Here is a 24,311-nt window from a genome sequence, read left to right as displayed (position 1 = left end):
TGTTTTAAGTCTTTCCCCGTGGCTCTGGTTTATTTTTAGGCCTGGCTTTAGTTTGGTTTTGGAGCTGACCTGGCTGTGCTGTGGTGACTTTTGTTTCTGGGTTAAGTAGGAGACACATCCAGGTTATTCGGGAATTTTGTTCCAAGATATAACAAAATATAAACAAGCCAGAACAAAACCCCACTGGATTTGGTTTGTTTTTGTTTTTCCCTTTATTTCTATTTTTTCCCTATTAGTATCCATTTTTTTCCTTAACACATTTACCTTTGAACTTGGACTTTTCCAACTGGTTTCCAGTTTTTGATACCAAAGATCAGGAGCCCTGGTGAAATCCCAATCCATGGTCCTGGCCTGTTGTTCAGAGATGCTTTCAATCCTTAATCCAAACCCACTGCCACGGGAAATTCCCACTCCAATGGGAACCAACGTCAGCCACCAGAGAAGACAAGTGAGCATGGAAAGCTGGGAAGCTGGAAAACTGGAACAGGATTGGGAAGCAATTCTGAGCATCTTTGATGGGTTTGGAAAGGGGGCTGGGACTTTTGATTCCCAGGAAACCAACATTCCTGGGATTTGCCGATGAGCCTTGGTGGTGTTATCCAGTGGTGGCCGTCCCACCTCTGCTGTGGGACTCTTGGAATGTTTAGGGAAAGCCAAATGGAATTTTTTCAGTAAAAAATGGGATTTTCTGCATCTTTGTTTCCTCATTGTTTCTGTGTCTGTGTGAGGGAAGGGGAAAAGGGAAAGAAATCCTGAGAAAAACCTCAGCAGAGGCCAAGGAAAGTTGAGAAGCATGGAAAATCACATGGATTAGGAGAGCTCGTTTTCTGGGGAATAATAATTGAAAAAATAAGGGGAAAAAAAAATCCTCTGGGGCTGGAAAAAGGAGAGGCCAGGAGCTGGTAGAGTTTTTTAGGGAATGCCAAAGAACCTGGATATGCAAAAGTCCTGGAGCAGAAGGGGTTGTTAAAACAGGGAAATTCTGAGTTTAATGGAGGAAAGATCAGTGGAGCGTCAGAATTCTGGGATACAAATGGGTGGGAATGGCTGAGCCGGTCAGGTCATTCCCACAGAGGATGGAAAAGAGAGCACAGACTGTCCCAGGATGTGCCAGGGAATAACCAGAAAGGAAAACCAGCAAGGAGAGCAAATAGAAATAAATAAGGCATTTCCCTTCCCTTCCCTTCCCTTCCCTTCCCTTCCCTTCCCTTCCCTTCCCTTCCCTTCCCTTCCCTTCCCTTCCCTTCCCTTCCCTTCCCTTCCCTTCCCTTCCCTTCCCTTCCCTTCCCTTCCCTTCCCTTCCCTTCCCTTCCCTTCCCTTCCCTTCCCTTCCCTCTTCCATTTTTCCCTTTTTTTCCCTTCCCCCCCTTTTTTTCCCTTTTTTCCCCCCTTTCCCCTTTCCTTCCTGCACATTCCAGAGGAATTTCCTTTGCCACACCACTCCTGGAGATGGAGCCAGGAATATCGGCTGGAATTTCATTGCCCTCTCCTTAATCCCATCCCAGCCTGGATTCCAGCAGGGAGTGAAGTTTGGGAATTTTTTTATCCAAAGAAAAGTGAATATTTTAATATTTTTTCCCGTTGGTATTCATAAGGAAATAAATAAATTAATTAAAATACATAATTTTATAATTCTTAATTAAAAACCCTTTGCCCCCAAGGTTGACATTTGTATTTATTCATCCCTTGGGAAGCTGATTTTAATTAATTAATTAATCAACCTGCATGTCCTTGAAATTTAATATTTTAACTTTTCCAACAGTTTCCTCTGACAGCAGAATTTTTATTAATTTTTTTTAGAAATTTTGTTGCCAAAACTGCCCCTGATTTTAACCCCAAATTTCCTCCCTTAGAATCTGCAGATTTTTTCCCCAGCACTGATCCCAGGATAAGTTTTCCTCAGCTGATCTATTCAATTTTCCATGTTTTTTTTTTTTTTTTTTTTAACTCAGGGATTAACCACCCCATAGAATCCCTGTTTTTCCCTCCACTGTGGATAAAAAAGCCCAAACAACTTCTTCAGGAATCTGCGATTTGAGCTCAATTCCAGTTTTATTTGACACAGAAATTCCTGGAATTCCCTAATGTTCCTTCCTGAAGTTCTCTATCCACAAAGCAAAGTGGCAAAAAGAACTTGCCTGTATCCCGTAAAATGCCATAAAATCAAAAAAAATCCCATAAAATCCAAAAAAATCCCATAAAATCCCATCTATCCCAGGAACTGCTGTGGGATAACGGGGTGCTGGAACTTTCCAAGGAGCTGCATTGTGGAGCAGGGACCTCCAGGCTGGTTTTTCCTCCCTTCCCTCCCCTTCTGCTGACTCCAGCAAGCCCCAATTCCCTGGAGGAGCTTCAATTCCGACACAGATAATCCATAAATTACCCCAAAACCTCGCAAAGACGGGAAGAGTCTGGAGCCAGGGCAGCGCAGCCAAGGAAAACAGCTCCTGAAGATCCCAAAAACGCTTCTCCAGCCTGTCCCCAGTGCCACCAGCAGGGCCAGGTTGGCTCCGGTTGGACTGGGAATTGTTGCCAGAGGGGAACGTGCTCAGCCCATCCCAACCTTCCCAGGATAAACACAGGACAGATCCTTTTCCCTGTGACTCCCCACAAATCCCTCCAGGAGCAAAAGGAACAGCAAACAACACAGATAAAAAAAGGAAAAGCCCGTGGGGATGTGGCCAGAGGGACGAGCACGGAGTGTCCCCAAGGCTGGATAAATATTCCGGACTTGGAGGGAATTTTTGCAATCCCATTTTACCTCTGGGCTTCTTTTGAACCAAGAGATCCCAAAAAACCCCTCTGGAAGGCCCTGCTGGGCAAGGCTCCAGTGGGATAAAATGAATCAGGAATTTCTGGTTTTGTTTGTAGCTCCTACAGATAATTCCTTATTCCAGGTTTCCCAAAAAAAACCTCACAAAATCCAGGTGTGACAGTCCCAGCCACAATATCCCAAAAAACCTTGGCAGGTTCAGCTCCTGCCTTTCCCACCTTTAGAACCTCATGATCCTGTCTCTCCATATCCATGGATTCCAAGGATCAGGTGCAGCTCCTGGGCTGGAGGAGCTCCGAGGCTTCCAAGGATCCATTTCCATGTAGTTGGCTCCATCTGCCAGCCGCCCTTGACGAGCCAGAGATTCCCAGAATTGTTTGGGTTGGAAGGGAGCCTAAAGATCCGGGAATTCCGTCACCAGGGGTGTCCCTCAGGGCTCTGTGCTGGGGCCAGTTCTGTTCAATGTCAATGGCATGGATGAGGGATTGAGTCTGTCACCAGTAAATCTGCAATGACACCAAGCTGGGAGCTGTGTCCACCTGTGGGAAGGTGGGAGGGCTCTGCAGGGAGACCTGGAATGGCTGGAGGGATGAGCAGAGTCTAACAAGGTGAAGTTTAACAAGTCCAAGTGCCCCATTCTGGGAATTCTGGGAATTCCAGCATCTGAGGGACACCTGCCACAATCCCAGGTTGCTCCCAGCCCTGTCCAACCTGGACACTTCCAGGGATAAGGGCTGAGCTCCAGCCTGGGAATGACCCCAGAACAGAGATGTTTGTGTATATTCCCATAAAACCCAAGCTGTGAACGGAGTCCTGCAGGATTCAGCCAATCCTTCCTGGATTAACAATTCCCAGAAATCCTGCAGCATCCCTCAGGACACACTTTTCCATTCTACCTCCCTGAATCTGGGACAATTCCCAGCACTGAAGTCCACAGCACTGACAGAGCTCCCAGTGCAGTGGCTCAGGTGACATTTTTTGGGATCCTGCATTTCCTTCCCATGGATCAGCTGCAGAACGGAATTGGATTCCAAACTTGGATATTTGCAACCCCATGGATGTGCTGGGAATTCTCTTCCTGCATCATTTGGATCACCCCAAGAGTAAATTTAGAGCCTGAGCTGCATCCCTGAAATCCAGCTCCCGTTTTTAGGGATTCAGTGGAACCACCCTGATTCCCCCTTCACAGCTGAGGGAGTTTTATGTCCTCTCCCAGCATTTTTTCCACATTTCCCTCCTCCTAATTTTTTTTTCCTAGTGGAAAATTGCTCTCTAACTGCCCTAAGAGTAAAACCCATCAATTAAACCCCCCTCAATACCAAGGGTGGAACTCCACAGCCTCGAGTTTGCAGCTGGAGAGGAGAAAAAAAAAAAAAAAAAAAGGGATTTTTGAATTCCTCGGTTTTGAAATTCCAGGGTGATCCAGCTCCCAGGTTGCTCCATCCTTAACGGGCCATTAAAAGCAATGTTCAAAACACAAAGGACATCATCCCGTCAGGAAAGTTAATGGAGCAGAACGTTCAGCTCAGAGTTCTCCTCGTGTCTGCCCCGGGAATGTTTGCTTGGAGAGGCTTTTAATGGAGAACAGGTGCTAGAGGCAGAAATTTGGGAATAAATGGAGTGGAAAAAAGGGCCAAAATAGAGCAGGCAGAAAGCAGGTTGCAAATTACAGGGAATATTAATGCCATTGCTTGGATTTGAGGGAGAAATGGTGTTTTTGTGATTTCCTGAGGTTTTGAAGCTCCTGGGGTTAGGTTGGGATTGGGCATGAGCATCATTCCCTGGAATCAGTGTGGGTTTTTTCCTTACAAACAGCTAAAAAAATGAAAATGTTCTTTCCAAAGGGAGTATTTCAGTGTTTTGTGTTCATATCCTTATTTCTCTTTTTGGTCTTGAGAACAAATGGAATTTTCTTTCCCAGTATTTTCTCCTTTCCCCACGTTTTTCTTCTCCAGTGCCAGCAAAAGAAATCGGTGGCAAGAAAGCTGGAAAAAGGCAAAAGGAGGAATATTTTTTTTAATCTGTTATTAGATGAATCAGAACTGATAGGGCAACATCAGGAATTGTTAAGGAATTATGAAAAATCTTCTTTATTCTGGGAAAATCCTCCATAGGATGAAATTCTGGGTAGAGCTGGAGGAAGATCAAGGACAGTAAAGTAAAAAAGCTGCAGATTTTGGCCCAAAAATCCCCTCCTGTTGCAAAAACATCACCGAGGGATGGATCCTGCCTGGATCCAGAGATCCAGACCAGTTTATTCCAGGAATTTGAGGAGCAAAGATCAGAGCACTTCTTGGAATATCTTTTTTTTTTTCCAACTCATTAACAGTTTGCAGAAAAATTTGGGATGGTGAGAGGGCAGGGAAGAGAGACTTTGGCAAAGCAAAGCCTTGTGGATTATCTGGGATCTCTTTGGAACTTGGCTCTTTCCTGGAATATTATTAAAGATCAAATTATTTGGAATTTAAACCAAAAAATGAAGACAAGAATTAGAAATAATTTTAATTTTCCAGAATATTTGCTTTTTCTACTCCCAGGGAAGAATTACCATCAGTTTGGGATGCACATGCTAATTTCTCCCAGAAAACATTATTTTTTTGGAAACAAAAACCCCCTCGGCTGTGGCGTTAATTCCCTACTCCAACCCTAAACCTTGGGAACAACACCAATTTTCCAAGTGTCTGGAAGGAGGAGTTTGGAGCAGAGGTTCTGGCACAGCCTCATAAATCTCAGCCTGGGAAAGAACCACAGCTCATTCCCTGAGCTCATCCCGAATTCCAAGTGTCCGTGGGTGACGTCAGCTCCGTGTGCTCGGATCCAGTTTGGCTCCTGGAGCTGCCCTGGCCCAGCAGCACCTTGGCTCCTTCGGGAATTTTCACACTTCCATGCACTTGACCTTTGCGTTGCAACACTTGGCCCCAGTTCTTTTGTTTTCCCTTTTTTTTTTTTTTTTTTTTTTTTTTTTTTTTTTTTTAGGATTTTGCTCATTGAAGGAAAAAAATCCTGATGTCAGAAAGCTGCCAGGGAAAGGATTGGGAAAAACTAAAATTAATATATAAACTTAATATAGACTTGTGATGAGCTGTTGGCATTCCTGGGAACTCCAGAGGTTCCTCCTGTGTTGGGAAGCAGAAGTTTCTCAACAGAAAACACAAGGATGTCCAAATCCCAGGAAAAGAGGGGGAAGTTGCAGGAACAAGGGGAGAGGAGAAGGAAAAGCAATTCCCAAAGGGAAGGTTTCCAGCTTGGCTCTGGAATTGTGCTGAAGGTTGTGATGGTTCTCCTTGGATTCCTCATCCCTGGAAGTGTCCAAGGCCAGGCTGGGTGGGGTTTGGAGAAACCTGGGATAGTGGGAGGTGTCCCTGCCCACGGGATTGGAATGGACGGATCCTGATTATTTGGGGGATGGAGAACTGAGGGAAACAGGAGCTGTTAATTGGCATAAGAACGGGATACTCATCATGAGGATCTACACAAGAGAGGTGGAGTTAGGGAAGGGCAAATTCCAAATAATTCCAGCCTGGAGTAGTGGAAGGTATCCCTGCCATGGCAGGGGTGGAATGGATGATCCTTAAGGTCCTTCAATCCAGCCCATTCCAGAATTCCCTGGCCCAGGCTCAGGAGAGGTCATTTATCTCCAGGGATCACAAGGAGCCCTCCCGTTTTCCAGCCACAACCTTCCCTCGTGTGCTGACACCACAATTCCAGGTGTAATTCCCTGCTCTCCCCGCAAATCCAGGTGCAGTTCCAGGTGCAATTCCCAGCTCTCCCTATAAATCCAGGTGCAATTCCCCGCTCTCACTGTTTGCCCCACAATTCCAGGTGGAATTCCAGGTGCAATTCCCTGCTCTCCTTGCAATTCCAGTGGCAATTCCCCGTTTTCCCAGCTGGCTGTTCCTTCCTTCAGACAGCAGACTCAGCTAAAAATTCCTAAGGGGATCAGCCAAGGAAAATGGCCTCAAACCATGACGGGATGCCAAAGGAGCAGTTTTGGTTTCTTCCCTTTTTTTTTTTCTATTTTTCCACCCCCGAATTGACAGCAATGGATTTTCCAACCATTCCCACTCCTTTCCATTTCCTGGATGATCCTAACAGGTTATTCCTGCTTCCAAAATAACCACAGTGGGGATAATGGTCCCTCTTCCTTCATTCCCAAAAAACACACACACAGAGAACTGGGGGTTTGCTTTGGGCTTGCTTTTTTTCCCAGTAAAAAAGTTTGGAATGTACTTTTCTATTATTCCTGGTGTAAATAAGAGCAGAAATTAAGAATCCATAGGGAGACACTTGGAATATGGACAGGAAAACATTCCCAGAACTTGCTTTGTGCAGCTCCAACAGCAGCACCAAGGGTGGAGGTGGTGACATCAAAACCCTTTGGAAGTGGGGCCTGGGATTTGAGCTTCCTGTGGGTAATATTCCATCTATTCTGGGAATCCTGGAATGGTTTGGGTGGGAAAGGACCTTGGAAGAAATCCAAGGGGGCAGGGACAACTCCCACTGTCCCAGGCTGCTCCAAGCCCTGTCCAGCCTGGCTTTGGGCACTGCCAGGGATCCAGGGGCAGCCACAGCTTCTCTGGGAATTCCATCCCCGCCCCTCCTCACTCTCCCAAGGAAGAATTTCTTCCAATATCCCATGGAAATTCCCCCACTTCTGGTTTAAATTCATTCCCCTTGTCCTCTCCTTCTCTTCCCATAGAAAAAACAACTCTCTCTCCTTAAACCCTGGAATTTGGAATGTTTTCCACCTCCCAAACCCTCCCTTTCTGCAGTGACTGTTTGGAACCTGTGGCAAACACAGGAATTCCAAAGTGCCCCTAAATCAGGAGTCTGGGACCAGCAGCTGCTGTTACGAATGGAGAACATTAGTGGCTCCTTAAAAAATCCCTTTGGGAACGCTGAGGAGGCACAGGGATCAGCCTGGACTCCTCCTTCCCAAGCTGGCCGGAACATCCAAGAACTGGCTGCCCTCGATGCCTTTAATCTGTCCTATCTCATGTTCTTGGCTGCAGCACAGGCCTAAAATAATCCCAAAATTGACTTCCTGAGCGCCATAAAAACGTCGTTCCCGAACGCCCGATGGAAAAGGACCAAAGTTATTTATTCCTCACAAATATTCCTGCAATTCTTCCGTTTCTGGGCTGAGGGAGAAGTTTCACGCAGGAGAAAAATGATGGGGAATTCAAAATTTAACGCCTGAAGGTTTAAACCCTGGGTGGGATGTTCCAAACGTTCCCTGGGGTGCTAAAACCACTTTGGGATGAGGGATTTGTTAAAAAAAAAAAAAAAGGGTCATGGAATATTCCAGCCCCGGGATTCTCCCACTTCAAACCACTTTTCCTAAATCCAGGAGCAGTCTGATGCAAAATGTGCTGCCAAAAAAAGAATTCTTTATTGATCCTAAACGGTCTCTGGGGTCAAATTTGAGTTGCTACAGAAAAAGTGATTTAAATAAATTTATTTCAATCAGATAGGAACGGGATCCTGCAATTTCCAGGAAATAAAGCTCCCCTGCACAGGAGGAAAAATCTCGTTTCTGTTCTGCCTAGGAAATATTTTAAGGAATATGATTAAAGAAATGAAATGGAATTAAATAAATAGTAAGTATTTGAATGGGTAGAAATAATTAATTAAATAGTAAATGTGTGAATGGATAGAAATAATAAATTAAATCTAAATAAACATTAAATGTTTTAACGAATACAAATAATAAATTAAATCTAATGAAAGAAATATTAATTATTTTAATGAATATCATCTAATCAGACAAATTTCCAGCTTGGAGCAGTTCTAAGTAGCCCTGATCCAGAGGGAGGGAAGAATTCCTTACCCTGGTGAGAAATGAAGAAAAAGGAGAAGAAACTGTCCAGGGGTTGAGACATTTCCAATGACTCCAAACATGGAGTTTGTGCTTGGGAGCTCCCAGGGAATTCCTGTTTTCCCTCTAAAAGTCTGGAAAATTAGGTTTTCCAGGAAAGCCAGGCTGGTGCCACAGCTCCTGACTGGGGGCTGGGATTCATCCAAAGTTTTGGAATGTGGAAGTCTCCACAGGAGGGGAGTTCTGGGCTCACACATTTAATCCTGACCCTGGCAGAAAAGAAGCAAAGAATCTGCAGTAATTTAGTAAGGAAGAGGAGCAGGGCTGTATTCCCACATCCTGAAATTCAGCTGGAACAACAGCCTCAGGCCTGGTGGGCTGAAGATCCATGGATTGCGAAAAGCTTGACTTTAGGCTGTCCAGACAGCCTTGAATCCCAGGATGGATTGGAATGGAAGGGATCTTTAGGATCATCCCATTCCCACCCCTGCCATTGCCACGATCCCAGGCTGCTCCAAGCCCCATCCAACATTTGGACACTTCCAAGGATCCAGGGCCATTGGCACATTTTGGGGGAATCACCCCTGAAGTGGGATTTGTTGCAAATTTCCTGTTATTTCTGCTGGTCCTGTGGGTGAGGGAGGAGAATAAAACGGGAATATCCATCTCAAACATGCCTGGGCACCTCCTGCTCTGGCAGACACTCAGCTGAGGGGAAGTGGCACTGAATTCCCAAGTATTTGTGTGGATCCTGGTGTCCAGAAATGATCTCCCATGGGACTGTACCACGGCAGAGAGCCTGGGGTGCCAGGACATCATTCCAGGTGCTGCTTCCAGCGGCCTCATGGAAACAAAACTGCTCTTGAGAGGAGCAGGTTTTCCTTGGCTCTGTCCGGCCTAAGGCATCCCAGGAGCCAGGCCTGGCTTAGCCATCCTTATGGGAATGTTGGGGCTGATCCAGAGACTCCCAAGTCAAAGGGAATCTCACCATTGGCTCTGGCAAGGCTTGGATCTGACCCACCCATGCAGGAGCACCCTTGTCCCCATTGGAAAACCGTTTTCCTTGAACTCCTCGGTGCTGAACAATTCCAAAGCTCCTGCTTTTTAATTTCTCCCTCCCCTCCACTTTCTAAATTTTTCTCCTTGTTTTTTCTCTCTCCTTTGGCAGCAGCTGCTCTGGAAAAGTCACAGGAGAAACATGATCAGGATGTTTTCCTCACTCGTGGCTGCCCTTGGCATTATCCCGAGGAACTAGGCTGCTCCCTCTTATCCATCATTCCCTATTTCATGTGGCATTGTTATCAGGAGCTCCAGATTCATCAGGAACAGGGTTTTGATTGGATTGCAGGGATTTATTTCCCTTTTTAAAGCCAACTGGGATTGAAATCCACTCCCAAATCACTGCAGTGTTCCACAGAATTCCATAGCTGGAGGCATCCAGGAGTTGTTATGGACAAACACGGGGTGGATTCCATCAGCATCCAGCAGGTGCTCAATGAACCCTCTGTGGTTCCACATTCCTCACCATTCCAACAAGGAATGTGAAGCCCAGGAGGTGTTTCCTGCCCAGATTCCCCTGGGAATTAAGAGGGATTGGGAAGGGAGATCCAACCCCCTTTGGATGCTGGGCTCGGCCCCATTATTTGTGAAAAGGTGTTAAAGCAATTCCGGTGGGGAGTGGCCTCCTGTCCACAGGGTTTTGGGAATTCTGTGGTATTCCAGGCGGGATTTAGGATCTGGGCTAAATAAATAAATAATAAATAAAACTTCCAAGCTGTCTTGCGCCTGTTCAATCAAAAAAATCCACTTATCCATCAGATTTCTTGGAAATCCTTGGCTTAGAGCTCCTGGTAATTAATGGAGCAAGGGAATTAATTTATAGCAATTAAACAACACCCACAACCTCCTCTCCCTGGAATGACCTTTCAGTAGTTTATTGAAAATCAGAGATGTTTCCTTATCAAATTCTTATCCCACTGGATGAATATCCCCGGATAAGTTCAGGCTCTGGAAATAAAAAATAAATGGGTCATTCTTATTTGTCTCAGGGAGGATCCCAAATTCTCAGCTCTGCAAAGAGGAATCCTGACAACTTTTAGGATTCACTTCTTCTTTGCTATCATTTTCTCCCCAAAGAAAATAATAATAATAATAATAATAATAATAATAATAATAATAATAACAACAACAACTGTGTTTTATAGAATTCCAGGAGGGTTTTGGTGGGAAGGGATCTTAAGGATGATCCTGTTCCCCCCATTCCACGAGCAGGGACACCTTCCACTATCCCAGATTCCTTCAAGCCCCATCCAACCTGGCCTTGGACACTTCCAGGGATCCAGGGACACCCAAAACTTCACAGGGAAGAATTCCTTCCCTATTTCCCATCTAAATCCACCCTCCTTCAGCTTAAAGCCATTCCCACTATGACTCCATGTTTACATTACGAATATTTATGGGGGAAAAGAATCCAGCCCAGCTCCCATCTTTACCAATCATTTCCTGGGACATTTGGTGGCATCAGACAGCTCCTTTCTGTCGGAAAAGGCAACAAAATGGTCCTTCCATTGTTCAGCGGGAATGGTGTGAATCCCTAGGGATGAATCCATTCCAGCCCATGGGTCATTTTGCATTATTGTCATTTTGTGACTTCTGCATCAGAGATTTGGAAATCTCCATCCTCTCTTTGCTCGGAGCCACGAGCATCCCAAAACATCGAGGCTTTGCCATGGTTTTTTTGTGGGATAGAAACCGTGAGGAATTCCACTGAAAAATCTCCCACTGTTTTGTGTCCATAATTCACTGGAGGAGGAGCACTTTAACCTCCTTGAAATTAAAATGTTCTACTTTGACTTGTTGAAATAGGGCTTTGTTTGGGGTTTTTTCCTCATCAAACTCTGGTCCTCTGATGTGGTGTGGGAGAGCCGGAGCTTCCACAGGGTTTGGAATCTTGTTTCTTTTGTAGGATGAAAGTTTTATAGCCAAATTACACCTCTTGTCATGCCCCGAATCAATCCCTGTGAAAGAATCCGTGCCTTAGAATGAGTACTTGGGGAGCAAAGGCTTCCAGGCCACTCATCCCACAAGATTTCCACTACAATTCCCACGGAGCCGTGAATTCATAGGACAATGCTATGGAACAGACTGGGAATTAAATCCCTCACACCAGAGGAGAAAAGTGAAATGTTTAGGATGTGATTTATCAATTAGACATTGATCATTTCCCTTGTTCCCCAGGGTAATTCAATTTTACAGGAATTTTCAGTGCAGAAATAATTTAAAGTAGAAAAATCCTGAGCATTCCTATCCATTGATCCTTTGGAGCACTGAGCTCCCAGGAAAACTGACAGTGCAGGAATTACATCCAGAATTTTACAGAACCTATGATTCTATACTGTATATTTTATATATTAGACATTGGACTATCAAGGAATCCTGGAATGGTTTGGGATGGACGGGACCTTAAAGCCCATCCAGTGCCACCCCTGCCATGGCAGGGACACCTCCCACTGTCCCAGGTTTCTCCAATCCCCATCCAACCTGGCCTTGGACACTTCCAGGCATCCACCATTTCTCTGGACAATGAAATCTGTACGTTTGTGTTGCACCTGGCACGAGGAGATCACAATCCTGAGTGGAAGACACAAAAATTCCAGTGGGAAAAAAAACCTGAATACTTGGAAAACCCAACTCCTTCCCCTTTATGGCCAGGAAGTTGCTCCTTATCCAATGAATTTGCCTTGTACCAGGACTGGGCTTGCTTAGGCAGGAAAGATTTCCCTGGGCATGGAGGGATTTGAAGGTTGGACTTTGGAGGTCTTTCCCAAGCTTAAAGATTCCAGGATGGAATCCCAGATCTCTGGGATCACCAGAGCTCTGAGTGCCACATCCAGGAATTCCTGGGACACTTCCAGGAGTGGGAACTCCAAACCTCCCTGGGCAGTTCCAAGGCCTGAGCACCCTTTCCAAGGAGAAATTCCTCCTGGTGTCCAACCCTGGCACAGCGTGAGGCCATTCCCTCTCCTGCCATCCCTGTTTCCTGGGAGAAGAGGCCAATCCCTGCCTTGCTACAACCTCCCTTCAGGGAGTTGTGGAGAGTGAAATTTCCATGAAATGGGATGGAATCTTTGTCCCATATTCTGCATCTTGGATCCTTCAGTCTGGGCCTTGAAGCAGCTTCGGACGATTTGGAAGCAGATTCCTTTTAAAGGGAAAAGATTCCTGGTCTGAGGGATGGCTACTGGAATTTAGCCTTCACTCTGGGCCGTGTGAGTGGGAGAGCAGCACAGCTGGGAATTTTCTCCAAGACTTTGTGTCCCAGCCTTAACTCGAGCCCCTGCCAGCCTGCCAGGAGCTCGGGAAGCAGGAAAACAGCAGCTCCAGGGAAGTTCCTCTCAGGTCACTCCATGCGGAAAAAACGGGAGGCTGGGAAGGAGGATGGGGGATCCCGGTTCCAGCAGAGCCTGGAGGGTTTCTCCTCAAGCCAGGCCAGGAGCAGGAAAAGGAGCTGGGTCTTGTTCCTGTCACAGAAGTGAGAGCACAAGGCTTGGAATCCCCTGGGAAAACACATGGAATTTCTTGAGGGAAAAACCCTGTGCACACAGAGCCGTCTGAGCCTTTTTTTAGGCGCTGGAAGTGAGACTTTCATCTGGATCAGATTTCCTCTTGGCTGGAGCTCCCATCCAAACCTGCTGGCCAATGGCAACAAAACTCCAGCCTGACTCCACTCCTAATTGGGCTTCCTTGTTTTCCTGCTGCTGGTTGGGATTGGACTTGCAAATGACACCCGAAATATTCCAGGACAGCAAATCCACACAAACAGGGCCACGCTTCCCTGTGTTTGTCCAAGCCCTGGAATAATAATGGTGATTACAATAATAATAAATCCTGGCGGATTTATAAATAGGAGCTGGAGAACCCTTTGGAATTGACTCCGTATCCGCTTCCAGAGGATGGATGCAGTTTATTCTTGCTGGAAGCTAAAGATTTAGGAATGTTCCAGGAGCTGCAGCAAAGGACAGGAAAATGGGAATAATGGGGGTCATGGGTGGGGGGGAATATTCGGGGGCTCTTCCAAGTGCTGCTGCCATAGCTGGGAACACCTGGAAAGAGGGAATGGGGATTTGCCAGGGAAAGAGAAGGAAGGAGAGCAGCAGTGGGAGAACGAGAACCCTGAGGAGGCTTCAAGGTGATGGAATCTGCAAGAAGGGAAGATAAAATTCCGTAATTCCCAAACATCTTGGTACAAGTCTGTGCATTCATCCCATGTTCCCCAATATCAGGATTTCCTCTCTTTTTAGGGGAGGGGATTGAGATGCAAACAGGGAGAAAGGAGGAATTTTTCATCCAGAGCAAAGGGAAATGCACTTGGTGAAGAAATTTTTGGGATGTGTCGGGAGCAGGGCAATGTCTCCCAGCATGGAAGAGGGGTCAGGGCAATGGGAAAGAGGAGGATCCCGAAGGATCAAGGAGGGAATGGGGTAACAACCTGCAGGGCCAGAGGGTCCTGAACTCCTCTGCACGTCCATGAGTGACCCTGGTGGAAAAGGGGAGTGGTGGGATGCCTGTGGAGCCAGGAGAGTCTTGGATCCAGCAGCTTCTCCCAGGCAGGATGGACAAAGGGCTGGAAGAGAGGTCACAGGAAAGGTCAGACCTGGAGATCTGCAACCACACCAACATCAAGTGCCAGGTCATGGGATTTAATTCCCATGAAGGATCCCTCTTCTTCAATTTCCTACTAACTGAGCAGATAAAATACTCCAGGCCATGGGTTTATTTCCTATCCATGATCCCTTCTCTTTCCCTTTCCCAATTAATTATGGAGTAAATCAAACACTCCAGGCCATGAAATTAGTTCCTACACAAGATCCCATCTCTTTCCCTTTCCCACCTAATTATGGAGCAAATCAAACACTCCAGGCCATGGATTTCATTCCCATCCTCAATCCCCTCTCCTTCCCTTTCCCGCTAAATTCTGGAGAAAATCAAACACTCCAGGCCATGGATTTCGTTCCTACAGGAGATTTCCCAATTAATCATGGAGCAAATCAAACACTCCGGGTGCTGCTTCTGGCCCTGAGGCCCAGTCCCAAGTCATGACTCATGTCCACACACAGGAACTCTTTCCCTCCCTGCCCTCCCAAGAAGAAAATGTCCAAATCCCAACCGCCCTTTGGGAATTGTCCCTGACTCCTCCTGCCTCAAGATCCAGGGATCTTCCCGAGCTCCCAGGTTTATTTGTAATGGATCTGTGAGCATTTCTGGTTTGGAAGGAGCCGGCTGAATCCTGAGACAATCTCCCAGTTATTCCAGCTCAGAGGTGTTCCAGTGTTTCACAAACAAGGAATGAACGAATGGAATTGTCTTTATTCCATGGCTGAAATCCAGCGAGGGCAGAGGGATTAAGAGACTCACTCGAGCTGAATAAATGGATAGTGATGGAGCAATCCTTGGACTCTTGGATAAATCTTTATTTCGGAAGTGTGTAAGAACTTCTGTCAGCTCCGTGATTCCCTTCCAGCTTCAATAAATATCCAGGCTGAAATCCCAGACTTCCTTTATTTTTTTTTTTTTCCTAAAATATGCTTCTCTGCCTACACCCCTCATATGAGTGAAGGTGAATATTCCCATATTTATATCTGGTGGATAAAATTCCAGGTAGCAAATTCAGGATCAGCAATTTCTGACACTGCCCTCAAGCTTTACTGTGTGCAGTCCAAACACAGAGCGTTTATATATTAAATAAATCTTAAATAATGATGAATGAATTATAAACTCATATTTAATATCATGGTTTTATGAGGAAGACCAGCCCATTCCCTAGGGATCAGATAACACTGGAGAACTCGATAAGCACCTGGGACAAAATGCTTGATGATGGGAAAAACATTTCCAAAGCCAGCAAGGAGTAAAGAAATCCCAGTGACCCAAAGGATCCGCAGGAAGCCAATTCTCGGAACGTCTACGACAGGGCAGAACTACAAAGCTGAATTTTTTTTGGGAATTATGAGAGATGAGAGCAGCTCAAGAGGAGCACTGAAAGACGGGTTTCTTTTGGGAGAGCATCCACTGATTTTTATCTCTCTGCAGCTTGAATTTCCCTGGATTTTCTGCGGGCTGGATGACAGCTTTGTCTGAAGCTGTGTCAGACCAACCCCGGAGCTGTTCCTGGGCACGGAACCACAGGAAATATCCCGGGAAGAGCGTGGCCTCCCTGACACCCCCTCCTGCTGTCATTTATCTGCTGATTAAAATCTTCATGTCCTTTACACCCCTCTCTCCCAAAAGCTCCATGGCTCGGAGCCTTCCCTTCACCAGTGTTCCTGAATTTTATGTCTTTTCTTCCACATTTTAAGAGGCTTCAGACCTTGAGGGTGGGGAGGTCCCGGAGCAGTTTTCCCACAGAAGCTGTGGCTTCCCCTGGATCCCTGGGAGTGTTCAAGGCCAGGCTGGATGGGGCTTGGAGCAGCCTGGGATAGTGGGATTTCCTCCTGCCCACGGAATGGGATGATCCTGAAGGTCCTCTCCAATCCATTAATTGAGAAGGAATTTCGTAGCACAAAATTTTTTCCTCATTTTCCTGATATTTTCCCCCCACTGGAAGTGGTTCAGTTTCTCCCAAGTGCTTCTAAAATTAGGGATTGATGCCCTGAACTCTCATCATGACCAGAACTGGACACAGACACGGATCACATTCCATGTGTTTCTCATGGAAAGTTTTCCCTATGCTCAATACCAGCAGGGGATAAAACTTTACAAAATCTGGGAAAAATCTGGGAAATTTTCGGTCATTTTGCCTTCTTTGGAAAGGCAGAGGGATTTGGGCAAAGGCCTGGAATGCCAGGACAAGAGGAAATGTCTTTAAACTCAAACAGAGTAGGGGTAGATGGGATTTTGGGAAGGAATTCCTGGCTGGGAGGGTGAGGAATGACTGGGACGGAATTCCCAGAGCAGCTGTGGCTGCCCCTGGATCCCTGGAAGTGCCCAAGGCCAGGTTGGACAGGGCTTGGAGCAGCCTGGGACAGTGGGAGGTGTCCCTGCCATGGCAGGGGTGGCACTGGATGGGCTTTGAGGTCTTTTCCAACCTAAACCATTCCAGGATTCTCTGGAGATAAGGAAGGGCTCTAAACGGGGCCCTGTGGCTCCAGAACTGACATTTCATTCGTTGCCCGCACTTTGACCCGTCCAACATTCCGAGACTGCCGAAGGTCCCGCTCCCCATGCAGCCGTTCCTCCGAAGCTCTTCAGAGGAGACAGGTGAAGAAAATCATGGAAACTGCGACAGTGGAGCAAAATTATTTCCTGAAAACCAAATATAAACAGGAAAATATAAAAATCAGAGAACTCAGGGAAGCGCAAGGATCATAGGATCATCCAGCTCTTATGTATCAGTTCCTCCATGCCCCAAATTCCATTGGGGAATGGCCTTGGGATCTTCCAACCCTTCATTTAGACCTTGGACATCAGCTCAGCTCCAAAGCAAAGCTGCTCCTGTATTTTCTCCTTTAACCACACGATTCCAGTGCTCAGGAGAAGCTGAGCAGAGCAGGAAGGGAAGAGCAGCAGCCCAGGCTCCAGGAATATCCCAGAAAATCAAGCATGTGGATCTCTTTTACGGCTCTGGAGAGAAGATAATTCAAAATCCTGACATTGTCCAAAAATAAAATCATTTAAAAGGCCACTACACCCCGAGTTCTTGGCATCCTTGCTCCAAGTCTGGGTGTGTGTCATTCCCACCTCCCTGTTTGTCTGGAAACAACAAACCCTGGAATTGGAAAGGGATGACACGATGAGGTAGAAAACCTCGATCCATGGGGAAAAGTCAGGGATAACTTTTAGCTGCTGGGGTGACGTGGGAGACCTTTATTCCTTAATAAAAGGAATAAAAGGTTGCTCCAACAAACTTGGAGCAACCAGGAAATGCAAAAGACACCAACAACGGTCCTGCAATTCCCAAACAAGGCCTGGAAAGCTTCCTGATGTTCCCAGCATGGATTAGTCACCCTGCTGGGAAGGCCTTGGCAGCTCCTCTTGGTGGGCAGTCCAACAGGTGGGGCTGAAATTCCAGGGACTTTAATTCATCCTCTGCTCTGCCAACACTGGGAATATCCTTCCTGGGAAATGGGGGTGCAAGTCACACAAATATCCAAAAAACATCCCAAAAATTCTGTGTCCAGGATGTGAAAAAACACCTCCGACCCTCCTGCAGCCTGCCAGATATTCCTCCATTTCTGTGCTTATCGGGGATTTTGGCTCCCCAACTTTTTTTATTATTTTGTCAAAGAATGGATGACAATTCCCATTCTTTTTGTTGAATTCCAAATTTTTCTTCCTCCTCTTATTGCCATTTGCCAGAGTCCTTTTCTTTTTTTTTTTTTTTTTTCCCTTAAAATTGCTTCTAAAGATTCCATGGGACATTCCAGCAGGGAGCGATGAGGAGACAAATTCTAAAAGTAGAAGGTGAACACACAGAGCCAACTTCATTTTTTGGGAGCGGGTGTCCAAGCGGTGACTTCGTTCCCACATTCCCCCTCTTTTTGCCATTTGCCAGGGTCCTTTTCTTTTTTTTTTTTTTTTTTTTTCCCCCTTAAAATTGCTTTTAAAGATTCCATGAGACATTCCAGCAGGGAGCGATGAGGAGACAAATTCTAAAAGTAGAAGGTGAACACACAGAGCCAACTTCATTTTTTGGGAGCGGGTGTCCAAGCGGTGACTTCGTTCCCACATTCATGCAAAGGAGACATCAAACTTCTGCAAACCAGGAAATCCCAGGAGAAAAATGTCCTAGGATAAAAAAAAAACGTCCCCAAAAATTGTTGGGATGGGCAATCCTTCAGGAAAACATCACTCACAACCTGCCTGTCCCCCGTTAACAATGTCACGACCCCTCAATTTGCATTTTCCGGGTGCTTGGTGGCAAAGAGACATTCCAGGAGCCAAACTTCCCTAAAACAGGAACAAGCAGCGGTGTCACATTCCCAATCCATGTTTTGGAGAAGCATCAGGTTCCTCCTGCTCCAAACAGGGAAATTCCAGACTCCGTTGGCACGGAGTTGGAAAAGACCTCAGAGCCCAGCCTTTGGCTTCTCGATGCAATCCATGGAGATTCCAGAAGGAGTCAAAGCTGGAAAATCTTCTCCTGTTGTGATGGGACAGTGGGAGCACCTCGAATATCCCTGTCCTAATCCAGCCAGGAATTTTGGTTTAGGACAGATGATACTGACATTTTTCCTTCCCTGTTTGTGGCCGTGTACATGCAGAATTCTCTGTAATCCTTCATTTATCCAGCCAAAATCCGGGATGAACATCACCTGTCCCACAGGTTTTAGCTTTTCCTGGATTCCTAAAAAATGCCACTTTCCCAACACCCTGAATTCCATCCATTTGTGTGATCACATCCTCATTTTCCCTCTCCATCCTTCCCATCCCGACCTTTTTAAAGCACAGTAATTAATGACAATTGGATTTGAGGTGCTGCCTCAGATTCCCGGGAAGTTTTGCAGCCAAAGCTCCCCAAACAAGGGAGGGAAGAGTTATTTACAACTCCCCAAAAACAATGAAAAATAACTTTACCTTCTGGAACCATCCAGCCCTTGCAAACCAGAATTCCTTAGTTTTCCTGCTGCTGCAAGCTTTTCCAAATTCCAACAGGGCCCCGTTGTTAATCCCAATCCTGGAAGCCATCAACACGCCGGGATAATTTTTCACCACATTCCAGCACCTCCTCATCCATAATTTTCCTCTTCAAGAGCTTTTAAGTGCATCAATTTCAGATCCAACCTCCTCCTCCTTCCCTGCTGAGGCTCTTTGGGGGAACTTTTCCCACTTCAACGTTCCCAGAGCCACTGGGAAACCTGAACTCCTGGAAAGAGCTTTGGCACTTCATGAAAATTTCACTCCATCCCATGGAATTACATCCAAGAAAACCAGAACAATCCTATGGATGTTTGTTCCTTCTGCTATTGCCAATTAAATCAAAATATTTTGAGTTTTTTCAGCTTTCCTGCCTCTGAAAGGTCTCTGGGTGCTGTTTTTTCTCCTTTTTCCCAATATTTTCTTTGTAATTCCAGAGCTTTTAAAATCCATTCATGGACTTGAGGAGTTATTTTTATTCTGGGGCTTCTTCAGTGCCAAACCCTGAGAAAACAATGCTGGGCTTTGAGAGGGAATAAAAATTGCCAGGGAAATATTCAGGTTCATTTATTATTAGTTTAAAAATTGTTATCTATATATATTATAGTAATAAATATTATTAACAACAATAATTTATGACAGGAATGAGACTCTTTTATTGAAATTAGGCACTTTCTTGGTAATAAAAAAATGCAGTTTTTCATTATTTTACTACTTCTGGCTAAAATTAGGGATGTATTTCCTGTCCTGTCCAAACAGCTGGAGCAAGAGGAGGAAAATGTTACCCAAATCCTTTAAAAAGGGCTCCTTTTTTCCCCTCCTTTTCTCTTTCACTTCTCTTTCTCCCTTCAGCACTGATTTTACTCTTCCCAAATAATTGCTGATGCCATTAATTAATTAATTGTCATCATCCTTAAGGCAAGTTAATTCTGACTGTATGCAAATGAGTTCTTCATTCCCATGTGTAGGATTCTAAGGAATGACATTCCCTCCTTTTCCTCTATTTTGTTCATTAATTAATTACTTTAAAAATTATAATAATAATTATTATAATTTGCATTTATTATTTTGTATATAATTATTTTGTATATTATTTTTGTATATTATTATTATTTTTAATTTTTATTTATATTTATATTATTATAGTTGTTTATTATTAGTAGTAGTAGCAGTATAATGTTTTTTTAATTGTTATTTTTGGCTTGAGATCTCCAGCCTGGGAAACAGCAAAAAACTTTGGAACAATTAAAGATTAATTAAATTTTAAATAAAGTTCATTTCAAAGGACACCTGGAATGGGAATGAGCATCCTGACGTTTTAATTCCTCCTGGTTTTCCTTTTTTTGTGATTTTTTGGGGATACAGAAATACCCAGAGAGGGATGGATGGATTTCAAGCAGGACTAAAAAAGCCCCAAAATTTTCAAGGAAGAGCCTGAAATCCCAACAGTGACTTTCCAAGCTGAGAGATCAAAGCCTCTTGGAGAAAAATCTGGATCCTTGGATTTTTCCAAGAGTCAACACCTCCATCTGATCTTTTGGAGATTCTGGAGCAAGAGGAGGAAAATGTTGCCCAAATCCTTTAAAAAAGGCTCCTTTTTTCCCCTCCTTTTCCCTCTCACTTCCCTTTCCCCCTTCAGCATTGATTTTACTCCTCCCAAATAATTGCTGACGCCATTAATTAATTAATTAACTCATCTGAGTCAACGCCTCCGTCCGACCCTTCGGCGATTCTCCCGTGCTTCGTAACAAAGCGTGCTTCAAACTGAGCTTCCTCTTCTGGATCAATCCAAGGAATCCCAGGGATCCGGCTGCACCTCTTTCCAGCCTGGGGAACTCATCCCAGCTGGAATTCGCCCAAGGAGCTCCTTGCTGGCGGACAAGTGCTTGGCAGCGATCCCAGGAATGGCTCGGCCTGGCAGCGTTCCTTGGATGGCGGGAGCAGCGGGATAATCGGAGCACGGGAAGGAGGAGGGAGATCCCGTTGGATTGTTATTCCCTCGGAGGAAAATCGATCCCAATCCCTAGATTTCAACCCCATGGATCTGTGTCCGGCGCAAATAAATCAATAGGGAAATAATAAATGGAGGTAAATCAATAAATAAGTATCTGCCTTCCCCCATGTTTACACCTTCGCAAGACAAGAGCTTCTCCAAAAAAATCTGGAAGAAAGGCAGTGAGACTCCAACTAACAGGAAAATAATAGATTTTTTTTGGAATTATCCTTTCTTTCTGTCCAGGAAAAACAGTAGGATGAGGGCTGATTCCAACACAGCCCTCAAAGGACAACATTAGATTAAAAAATTTGGGTGACTAAACAACCATAATTGAGATTATTTGTTAACATTTGCATCCTAGCTCCCTTAACTACTTATTAAAATTAAATTCATTTAAATAAATTAAATTGAAATTAATTAAATTTTTGCAACATTGAACCTGCCTCTATTTGATATTTTTGTATCCAATTAAAACTGATGTCTCAGCTCTGCTCTTCTTTACGCAGGATTAGGGGAGTATTTGGATAATCAGGATCATGTCACGGATTAAACGGCATTTGGGGTTAATCACATCCAAATAATATTCCTGCAGCACTCCCAAAAAAACCACAAACTAACAGGAAAAGCCAGGCATGGATTGACCATCCCTGAGACAAATTCCAGCTCTCCAGATGTTCTTTAGTTTTCAGGAAATCAACGGCAGCAGCAGACCAGGGAGAGAAGTCTGGGAATGAGAATATTCCTGCTGAGAATCTGAATTTTGTGGATATTTTCCTGCTTCTCCATCTTTTCTTTTAGAGCCAGGAAAATGACAGGTGGGAATCTTCAGGAAGAGGAGGTGACGGGGGCCCAGGAGCTGTGAAACCCTTCAGGTAAAGGAGGGCACCTGGAAAAGGTCAGGATAAGGTGCCCTGTCCAGGTATCCCAAAATCTGTCCCTTAATTCCTAAATTTCTCCATGGAAAGGGTGCTCAGGCCTTGGAACTGCCCAGGGAGGTTTGGAGTCCCCACTCCTGGAAGTGTCCCAGGAATTCCTGGATGTGGCACTCAGAGCTCTGGTGATCCCAGAGATCTGGGATTCCATCCTGGAATCTTTAAGCTTGGGAAAGACCTCCAAAGTCCAACCTTCAAATCCCTCCATGCCCAGGGAAATCTTTCCTGCCTAAGCACCCCCAGTCCTGGTACAAGGCAAATTCATTGGATAAGGAGCAACTTCCTGGCCATAAAGGGGAAGGAGTTGGGTTTTCCAAGTATTCCATTACTTTTTTCACTGGAATTTTTGTGTCTTCCACTCAGGATTGTGATCTCCTCGTGCCAGGTGCAACACAAACGTACAGATTTCATTGTCCAGAGAAATCGGGGATTTGTCCAGGGAAGTGTCCAGGTTGGATGGGGCTTGGAGAAACCTGGGATAGTGGGAGGTGTCCCTGCCATGGCAGGGGTGGCACTGGATGAGCTTTAAGGTCCCGTCCATCCCAAACCATTCCAGGATTCCATGATAATCCAATGTCTAATATATACAATACAGAGAGCCATAGGTTCTGTAAAATTCTGGATGTAATTCCTGCACTGTCAGTTTTCCAGGGAGCTCAGTGCTCCAAAGGATCAATGGATAGGAATGCTCAGGATTTTTCTACTTTAAATTATTTGATGACCTTGGAAGTATTTCCAACCTCAATAATTCCTTCATCCCATGGCTAGAACCACATTCCAAAGCTATTCCTTCATTCCTAAACTTGCAGGGAAGGGCACTGTGGGAATCCGTTATGTATATATTGGGATAATCCCATTGAACTCTGGCAATGATGAAATCCCCGGACAGAGGCACCGAAATTTGGGAAAATCCAAGCACTGGTGGCCAACTGGCAGCTCCTGAGCTTCACCAGCAGCACGAGGAGTTCCAACCCAGCATTGGCTGGAGCCCAGCTGGCACAGGGAGCACAAATCCCTGGATGAGGTGGGAATAAACTGGGAAAGGTTTCACCATGGGGACACCCTGAAGTCACCTCCTCTTGTCCCACCACACCGGATCCTGGTGGACAATCCATGTCCCACCTGGGAGCGACTCCCCTCCCTTCCCTTCCCATGGATATGTGGCACAGGTTGAGTCATTCTTGGCAAATCCAACTAAATTTTGGCAAATCCAGATTTTAGGCTCAGCCTGTAGGCTTGGCTTTGTCCCGAGACCAACCAGGAGTAAGGGAAGGTCACGAAGGACAACCTCCAGCCCTTCCACCCTGATCCATCCGAAGCACTTCTGGAAAGCCCTGGAGAAAATCCAACACGTCCATTTTCGGCTGGAAGCTGCCAAGCCAAACAAAGCTCTCGTAGCCACATGAATGAAATCCACATGTTTTTATGGAGTGTTCCCTTCGGATGGATCCACACACGGTGGAAAGCAGAGGAATTGTGCTGATTTTGAAGGAAAACCATCCATGAAGGAGCTGCCAGATCTCCTTATTGCAAAATGCTTTTTACACCAAAAAAAAATCCTTTTTTCCCTTTTTTCCCTTTCCCCCCCCTTTTTTTTCCTTTTTCCCCCTTTTTTTCTCCTTTTTTTTTTTCTTTTTCTCCCTAAATGAGAAGAGGGGGAAAAAATCCCTATAAATAACTCTACTGTACTGCTCTGTCTGAAAACTCAGGGAATATTTTACAAGCTGGACTCAGAGCCAGAATTTGGGACCTGCAAATGGGAGCTCTTTCTGTGGTGGTTTAAAAATGTGGGGAAATAATAAAATGAGGAATGTCTCAGCTTTAGAAAAAAAAAAAATTGAAAAAGGGAATCCAAACCCTCTGGTCTGTGTTCCTGTTTTTTAATGGATTAAGTACAGGGGCAGCATTCTTTAATTTGGGGGTGCTTGGAAGGGCCAGGGAAGGATCTAAAGCTGCCAGAAGGATTTGAGTGTTAATTAAAAGCAGCTGAAAATAAATCAAATTTAAAATGAGGAATGGAGGGGGGGGATTTGGAAAGTCCAAAAAATGTTGTTACATTTTACTCCAATCTTTTCCTTCTCAGGATGACCTGGGATGAAGGATGGCCTTGAGTCTCTTGTGGATGTGGACCAGATCTTCAGAGAACTGAAAAATCATGGA

This window comes from Pyrgilauda ruficollis, unplaced genomic scaffold (genome assembly GCF_017590135.1).
Source record: "Pyrgilauda ruficollis isolate IOZ18807 unplaced genomic scaffold, ASM1759013v1 scaffold173, whole genome shotgun sequence".
Lineage (NCBI taxonomy): Eukaryota > Metazoa > Chordata > Aves > Passeriformes > Passeridae > Pyrgilauda > Pyrgilauda ruficollis.
The sequence above is the reverse complement of the archived record's forward strand: the minus strand, read 5'-3'. Positions refer to the sequence as shown.